The 8,481-nt window shown below is 56.6% G+C and overlaps 1 pseudogene; it reads right to left on the reverse strand.

Moving 5' to 3' along the window:
• Positions 1 to 907: 907 nt before the first annotated feature.
• On the reverse strand, positions 908 to 3,867 carry LOC111529059 (annotated as a pseudogene).
• Positions 3,868 to 8,481: the final 4,614 nt, after the last annotated feature.

Here is an 8,481-nt window from a genome sequence, read left to right on the forward strand (position 1 = left end):
AAAAGCATGGTGGAGGCCTGACATGATGGCTCATGTCTGTAATCCCAGCTCTTTGGGAGGCCAAGGCAGGAGGCTCACTAGAGGAGGCCAGGAGTTCAAGGCCAGTCCCAGCAGCATAGTGAGATCCTGTCTCTACAAATAATAGTGATAATAATAATAATAACAATTAGCCGGTCATGATGCTGCATTCCTGTCTTCCCCGCTACTCAGAAGGCTGAGGCAGGAGGATCACTTGAGCCTAGGAGTTTGAGGCTGCAGTGAGCTGTGACGGCACCACTACACTCCAGCCTGGGTGACAGAGCCAGACATAAGTACTCTTCGTGGTCTAAGGGAGAGTACAATATTTGGAATTAGGATCTGTTTTTCTCCTACCACAATCACGTATGCACCTCACTCCCTTACCTAAGTTATTTTTCTTTGTGAGTCTTTCTCCCCACTTCCAAAATGAGGGCATGCCTCTCTTGGGACCATGTATCTAGGCTTGGAGATAAGAATTGTAAAGCTCCTAATACACAAAATATTTTCAACAAATGGTAGCTATGGTCATTTTAATATATGGAATTTTACCATAATTTCACATCTGACAGATAATTCCCCTAAAATTGGTACTTGAATGTGAATGTGTTCTCTAATCTCCAGCTACAGGCAATAGTCTTCTATTTCAGGGAAAATCAAGTACTAATATAGAAGCAGAATAAAATGGCAAAAAGAATGGGGGCACAACAGATAAATTCTCGAGGAATAACCTACTTACTATAAGGATTTGTAAATCTGTGGCAGCTAAGACCAGGCCCTCTGAGCACATCTAGAGGTGAACTTCCTTAAAAGAAATGCGTCCAAATGCTCCAACAGGTTCGAGATCATATCATACCTCGGAAGGGTAAAGCTCTTTACAGAGTCTGCAAAAAAATTGTGACTTCGGCTCTGCCAGGGAAAGAATGCCCAGGCCACCCGCCGTGGCGGGCTTCCCCAGGAACAGCCCAGGTGTGACCCATGTGGGCTCGAGGCCACCGTATTTGATGCTACCTGTAGAGCTGAGGGCAGCTGTCTCCCATTAACCCGAGGCTGTACCAACCAAGCCGTGTTCCCACATAATACTGGTTTCCAAACTACTTTTTTTCCCAGAAGAGAAGAGGCGTGGACTTACTAACCTTCAATACGTGTAACTCCTCCCAGATGGCAAAACCAGGGCAACAGAGAACACGGCGATTCTGCCAATGTATCCTAATCTCACATGCCTGTACACAAACTCCCAAGCATTTTAGCAAGCTTTTGGACATGGAGCTCAAAAGAATGACCCATACTTTCCAATACATACAGCATCTTAATGCTTTTTTCTTTCTTTTTTATTTTTTGCAGACACAGAGTCTCACTATGTTGTCCAGGCTGCTCTGGAACTCCTGGGCTCAAGCGATCCTCCTGCCTCGGCCTCCCAATGCACTGGGATGACAAGCATGAGCCACCGTGCAGGACCCACAGCAACTAAATTCCAAAATAACCTTGAAACCCTGACCTTCCACCCACCCTGGTGACTTCCAGAGGTCAGTGCCTCTTCCCGTGCCAAAGGTTTCTTGTCTTTCGCGGCCCGGGTAAGGTCACTCAAGATGCTCCCTCTGCCTCTGAAGGCCTTTGACTGAGAAGTCACTCTGGGTCCTATCCCGACCCCAAGGCGGCTCCAGCTCCATTCGTACTCGCACATCTCCCGGCCGGTTTAAGTCACGCTGGCCAGGCTATTTCCACTTCACTCTCGTAATTTCTCCAATCCCAGCCTCTGCTGCATCACGTTTCCTTTCTCTGAGAACCCAACCCTGCAGGAGGAACGCTGATGCTGGGGTCCTTTAACTAGAACGCTAACGCCAGAGCACTTCCCAGGGGCGCTGGGGGGCGGGCTGCGGGGCGGGGCCTGGCGCTGCCACCCGGGTCTCCCGCCGGGGGCGCTGGGCCTTGGGGAGGCTGCGCTGCGGGCTCGGGGAGCGCGCGGCTTACGGATTTCGGGGCCTGGGCGCACGGAGACGACGGTCCGGGCAGCACGTAGGCGCTCGCGACGGGCGGGGCGGCGCCCACAGCTCCCCAACCTGCAGCGCCCGCGCCCGCCCCCCGCGCTCAAGGGCGAAGGGAAGGTCACCGGGGCCGTGGGCTGTGGGCCCATCCCCGCTCCATCCTTGTGCAGTGCGCGGTCCCGAAACGGGAAGAAATCCGCCATCCGGGCCTTTCCACGCATCTGCAGCAGGAGGAACCGGGAAAATAAAAATCAAAACCCAGCTCGGGGCGCGTCGGGTCTCCAGACTGCGCTATCGCTAAGGCTCCCAGGTAGCGTTCGCCTGGGAAGCGCCCGTCTACCCGCCAGGGGCTGCACGGATCGGGGCGCTCCACCTTCCGGGCACCGGCGCCCTCACGTGCACCCGGGGCCTGGGGCGCGCAGTCTCCACCACCTCCCGCTCTTCAATGTTAAATGTCCTCCCGGCGCGCCCGCGTCGTGGGCCCAGGCTCGGCCCCTCCTGGAGAGGCGCTTCCACATTGCAGGGCAGGGGAAGCCCAGAGTCCGCGCCGCCGCGCCGCTGACGTCCCGGAGTCCCCGCTTCCTGGTCCTTCCCGTCCGCGGAGGCTGGCGGGGAGGGCCTGGGACCCATTTTAGTTTTGGGTTTTGTCACGAGCCGGAAGACGACAGCACTTGCGAGCGCAGGAAACCCTTTTTTAAAATCTCCCAGCGGAAACGCGAGGGGCTGCCGGACGGCCTCGGAGACGCCAGGCGGGAACCCAGAGCAACCCCGCCTCGTCCCGCATTGCAGCAGCCGGGACCCCGCCCACGCCGCGCGTGGCACGAGGCGACAGGAGGCGCGCGGGGACCCGGCCGTTTCTTCCTCGACATGCTAGGGGGTGGCGTGGGGTGGAGTTGGGGGGCGGGGGCCACTTAGGAAGTGATCGCGCTGTACCCACGCTTCGGAGGGGAAGCCCGGCCCCGTCCTACAGCTAAGAGGCAGAACGACTCCCGAGGGTCCTCCAGGCGACCCCCTCTGCCAGGCTCAATTTAAAACGTAAACCGGAGGGGGTGGAAAGCTCACTATCTTCCGGATGGAGATTCCTACCGCCATGTCCCTTCCTCCTCCGCCCCACCCGGCAAGGACCCCGGGGCTGCCTTGCCGGCTCATGCCGTCCCGCAGGTACCCCTGCCGCTCCCGGGCACCGGCTTCCCCCAGTTCTCCCCATTGCTTCCCCGCTCTTCTCCCCGGTTCTTCCCATCGCTTCCTCACCTTTCCCCGGGTCCTCCCATCGCTTCCCCCCTCTTCTGCCCCGTTCCCCCATCCCCTTCGCCCTGTTCTCCCCCACTCCGTCCGTCCATCCCTCGCAGCTGGGAGGGGGGGCGCACCTTGAGCATCCCCGCCGCTGGTCAGCACGCCGATGGCCTTGCCGGCCCCGGAGAGGTGCTCCAGGAACTTCCGCAAGGAGCCCTTGGGGGCCCGGGAGTCGTCCGCGTCCATGGCGAGGAGGCCGAGGGCAGCCGCTAGTCCGGATGCGCAGCAGGCAATGGGGACCCTGCCCGCGCGCGCCCGACTCGGAACCGCCGCCCCGCCCGCGCCCCCGCCCGGCCCCAGCGCCAATGGGCGGTGACGGGCGGGGCCCGAGCGCACGGGAGGGGCTGCGGGGGCGGGGGCGCGGCTAGGAGCAGGGGCAGGGAAAGGGGCTGGGGCTGGCGGGGGCGTGGGTGTGGGCAGGAGCACCTACGCGGGGGTCGTCGTAGGTGGGGGCCGCTCTAGCTGTGGGGGAGGCCGCAGAGGCGGGGGTGGCGCCACAGGTGGGCGGGGTCCCTGCAGGTGGGGCCGCGTTGCTGGTGCGCGAGCCTCGCGGGTGGGCTGGAGGACTCTGGTTGAGAGCTTTAGAGATGCCCGGAGCTCCCCAAGTGGGGGCAGGGGCAGCGTCCGGGTGGGGGGGAGACCGCAGGGGGGCGGGGTCACATCGTTTGCGGGCGCGCCAGGGCTGGGCGGGATAGGACGCGGGGAGCGTCTCCCGAGGGGGCGAGGGAGACCGTGAGTGGGCGCGAACGCCGGGGCGGGTGGAAATCCCGCACTTGCGGGGAGCGCCGATGGCGGGGCGGGGTGGAATTGGGGCGCGGAGGCCCCACCTGGACGCGGAGGCTCGCGGCAGGCCCGGCCGCTCCGGCTGTTGTCGGCGCCGAGCCCGGCCGCGCGCACAGCTTCTAGTTCCCGGCAGGATTCCTCCTGGGGCTGCGCTGGGAGCCTCCGGGCGCGGCTTCCTCGTCCCCCGCCCCCAAATTTTCTCTGCAGCCTGAGGTCGGGAAGGACGGATGGAGAGTGGATCCTCCAGGTGGTGGGAAAAGCTGAGCGCGGCGGGCTTAGCTATGACGAAGCTGAGATTTCCCGGGCCCATGGGGGGCTGTGGCGCTCCTGGGCCCCCAGCCCAGCCCTTGGGGAGAAGAAGCCTTGGGGTGGAGGAGGGTATCGGGGCGCGACCCTCAGAGACACCTGGGCGCGCGAAAGTCAGAGTGGGGCAGGAGGAGGCGCAACAGGACTTGGCCTGGGGGGGAAGCGGGATGACCCTTCCTCCCCACGGACACGCGCGCTGCTGTAGGCTGTGTCGACCTCGGCCGGCTTCACTGGCCAACTCCACGTGCTGAAATATTCACATCCAATGCGATGTGCGGTTGCCCATCCACAGCTTAACAGCCTGGTGCCTGTTACCCTGCCATGGGAGAGGGGGCAGCCCCCACAAAAGCACGGGCTTATGGGGCCTGGGTTCCTTCAGTGCCCACCCCACGAAGAAGGGCTCTCAAACGGCCCCACTCGACGGCTTACCGGAGGATGGTCCTGCACAGTGGGTGTTTGTTGAACAGATGAGACAACAAAAGAGACTGAGAAGAGGTTTGTTCTATGAACTGGGGAAGGTGAAGCAATCGCAAAGGAGAGTCTCGCCAAAAGGCAATCCTGGAGAAAAGATGGAGAGGCATGGATTTTTCTTAGATGTGTGCTTCATCCTGGGGCTCATCCCGCTGAGCATCAAATATTCATTGCAAAAGAGGGAAAAAAAATATGCTCCGGACAATGCTGGATAGTCTGATCTCTCCCTTGGCCAGAATTAACGGGGCAATTCCTAACCCCTTGTGGTCCTCAGAATCACCTGTCCTATGCACACCCCCACTAAACCACTGAAGTCCAGTTTCTGGGAGCGCAGCCAGGGAATGTGTAATTCTTTTTTTTTTTTTTTTTTTTTTTTGAGAGGGAGTCTCACTCTGTTGCCCAGGCTGAAGTGCAGTGGCCAGATCTCAGCTCACTGCAAGCTCCGCCTCCCGGGTTTACGCCATTCTCCGGCCTCAGCCTCCCGAGTAGCTGGGACTACAGGCGCCCGCCACCTCGCCCGGCTAGTTTTTTGTATTTTTTAGTAGAGACGGAGTTTCATCGTGTTAGCCAGGATGGTCTCCATCTCCTGACCTCGTGATCCGCCCGTCTGGGCCTCCCAAAGTGCTGTGATTACAGGCTTGAGCCACCGCGCCTGGCCAGGAATGTGTATTTTTAAACAAGCCCCCTAGGTTACTCTGATGAATGCAAAGTCAGAGAGCGCTGCTCTCATGCACTGAGCCTGAGCATTATTCTATTAATAAAAAAGGAGAGGAGAATCCTGGGTGTCTTAAGGTGGCAGTTGAGTGGCCTTTGCTTTCTGGCAGGCAGAAGAGCAGACCCAGGCTCTAAGTACCTGCACCCACCGCTGGGCTCAGGATCTGTGCTGGAGAATAGAAGGGCTAATTTAATTATTCATGCCTTTTTAGAGCATATTACATGTGGAGAAGGTGGGGCACACTGAATTTTAATTTAGCCAAATACCCCTTATCTCCTTATACAATTGATATTTTTATATTGAACATTAGGGGATGGGTCATTTGTCATCAAATTGTCTGTAATACAGAAAACGATAGATACAACCTAACAGTTCAAACATGATGAGTTAAATAAATGATGGTAAAAATATACGCTGCAGTAATATTTAATTGCTGTTACCGCTACGAAGATAAGTGTCTACTGACATGGAAATATGTTCAGGACATACAAATAAGTGAAAAGGCAGGCCTAGACACAGTGCGAGCCTGTGTGTGTATGTGTGTGAGTCTGCATACATATGTAAATGTTTCTGAGCATTTTATTTCCTTTCTTTTGCTTAGTATAGGTAATGCCATTTTTCTCTCCGATGAACAGGTATTGTTTAGGGAATAGAAATAGTTAATTAAAAACAATAAAATTTAGAGTGTCAAGACCCCCAAGGTTACGGATTATGTTCCAAAAGTTTGTCTGAATGTAAGGGCTGGGGTCAGGGTGGTCACTGACCGTCCTCACACATCTGTTCTCATGAGTGTGGCCCATTGCTCAGTCAGTCAAGGCATTAACATATATTAATATATACCTGTAGCTAAGATGCAAAAGAATAGCTATAGCTCTTTTTTTTTCTTTCTTTTTTTTTTTTTTTATTTCATGTGTTTTAATGGTGCTACAACTAGAGGTTTTTTTTTTTTTTTTTTTAATCTTGGGTCTTAGCAATGAATCTTCTCATTCAAGAGGAAGATATTACATGCCATGCTGACCATACAGCTTCCACCCAGCAGGACCTGAGGTGTGTGTTTGTTCTTTATTGTCCCCTGACAGATGACTCCAAACTGTGGCCCACACCAGCACACACTTATACCCCAGGAATGATTACTCCTTGGGCCGGGAGTGCAGGCTTCACTGGGCCCTCTGCCCCAGGGGCTCTCCGCGGCTGCAGCAGGTGTCTGCTCAGGGCTGCTGTGTCTTCTGAAGGCTCAGGCTCATCAGGGGAGAAGCTGCTTCCACGCTCGCTTCTGTGTTGCTGGCAGGATTCTGTTGCTTGCAGGCTGTTGGACTGAAGGCCCCAGTCTCTCCGTGGCATCAGCTTCAGACTGCCCTCTGCCCTGGGCAGGTGACTGGCTTTGCCAGAACTAGCACTCATCAAGAGCCAGGGGGAGAGTTCCAGTGGACGGAACCTGCAGCACCTCCCAATCCAATCTCAGGAGAGACCGCCATCTCTTTTGCCTGGTTCTATTCATTAGAAGTGAGCCGCTGAGTCCAGCCGTCTTCGAGGGTCTGACTGTGAACACTAGGGGCAGGGGCCAAGGGGAGCCACCTGGGAGGGGAGGTGCTGCCTGGGACCTGCCTAGGACAAGGTGAAGGAGAACATGCATAGGGACAGATGCCATTCCCACTTTCCCTCTGTAGTGAGCACAGGAGCTGTGGATGTGCCCTAAAGGAGTTATGGCATCCCAGGAGGGAAGCAGCTCCCAGCCATGAGGCCACCATGACCCAGTGCCCCAGCATGTCGGGCTGCACATTCCAGGGCTACCTGAGCTACAGCCTCTTCCCCTCCTCTGCTGTCTCTGCCTGTGCATGGAGTGGGCATCTCAAATCTGCAGAGGCCAAACTGAGCTCAGGCCTCTGCAACCCCGCACAACCCCCCACCGCCCAGTCTTCCTCACCTCAGCTCCTGGTGATTCCATTCTCCCAGGGGCTCAGGCTGAAGCCTTGCAGTGCTCCTCCACCCCGGCATCTGAGTCCCTCTTGGCTCTTCATGCATCTGGAGCCACTGGGGCCAAGCCACCACCTCTGACTTGGACCGGCACAGGCTCCCTCCCCATCCCCTGCTCTGCCCCCAACTCCACCCCACCTCCATGCCTCGGGTGTCCTCAGCTTCAAAGTCAGGGTGCACCTATCAGGATGTAATTCAGGCATCTTCTCTGCTGACTCGGAGTCACAGGCCCCACACATGGCACACTGGCCTGTCCTCTGGTCCCATCAGATCCTGGTGCTGCCCAGAGGCCCATGCGGGCACCCGACAACCTCAGGCCCAGCCTGCTCTTTCCTCAGCCCAGGCCCTCCTCTCCCTACCCACTCTGCCCACCTTCCTCAGGTCTGTCTTGCAAGGTCTCCTGCATGGTGAGGCCTCCCCAGATCACCCTCTTAGAAATTTTGGGCTCCACGCACACTCCTGTTCCCTCCCTGCATCTCTTAAAACATCCTCATCAGTGTCACACATGGGGCATTTCACCTATCTGCTGGGCTTCTCCAGAGGTCCCCCTGCTGAACTCTGAATGCCGTGGATTCAGAGATCTTTGACTATTCCCTGCTGCAGGCCGAGGGCAACAGCAGAGCCCAGGACAGAGTGAACCTGTTATGGGTGCTGCTGAATGAATGAATGAAGGAGTGAGTGAGTGAAGGAGTAAGTGAGTGAGTAAATGAGTGAATGGGTGAGTGAGTGAGTCAGTCAGTGAGTGAGTGAGTGGATGAGGGAAGGAGTAAATGAGTGAGTAAGTGGGTAAATTAGTGAATGAGTGAACGTGAGTGAGGGAGTGAATTGCTGAGTGAGTGAATGAGTGAATGAGTGAATGAGTGAGTGAGTGAATGGATGGATGAGTAAGTGAGTAAGTGAATGAATGAGCGATTTAGTGAATAAGTAAGTGAATAAGTG

The sequence above is a fragment of the Piliocolobus tephrosceles genome, chromosome 9, assembly GCF_002776525.5.
Source record: "Piliocolobus tephrosceles isolate RC106 chromosome 9, ASM277652v3, whole genome shotgun sequence".
NCBI classification, from domain to species: domain Eukaryota; kingdom Metazoa; phylum Chordata; class Mammalia; order Primates; family Cercopithecidae; genus Piliocolobus; species Piliocolobus tephrosceles.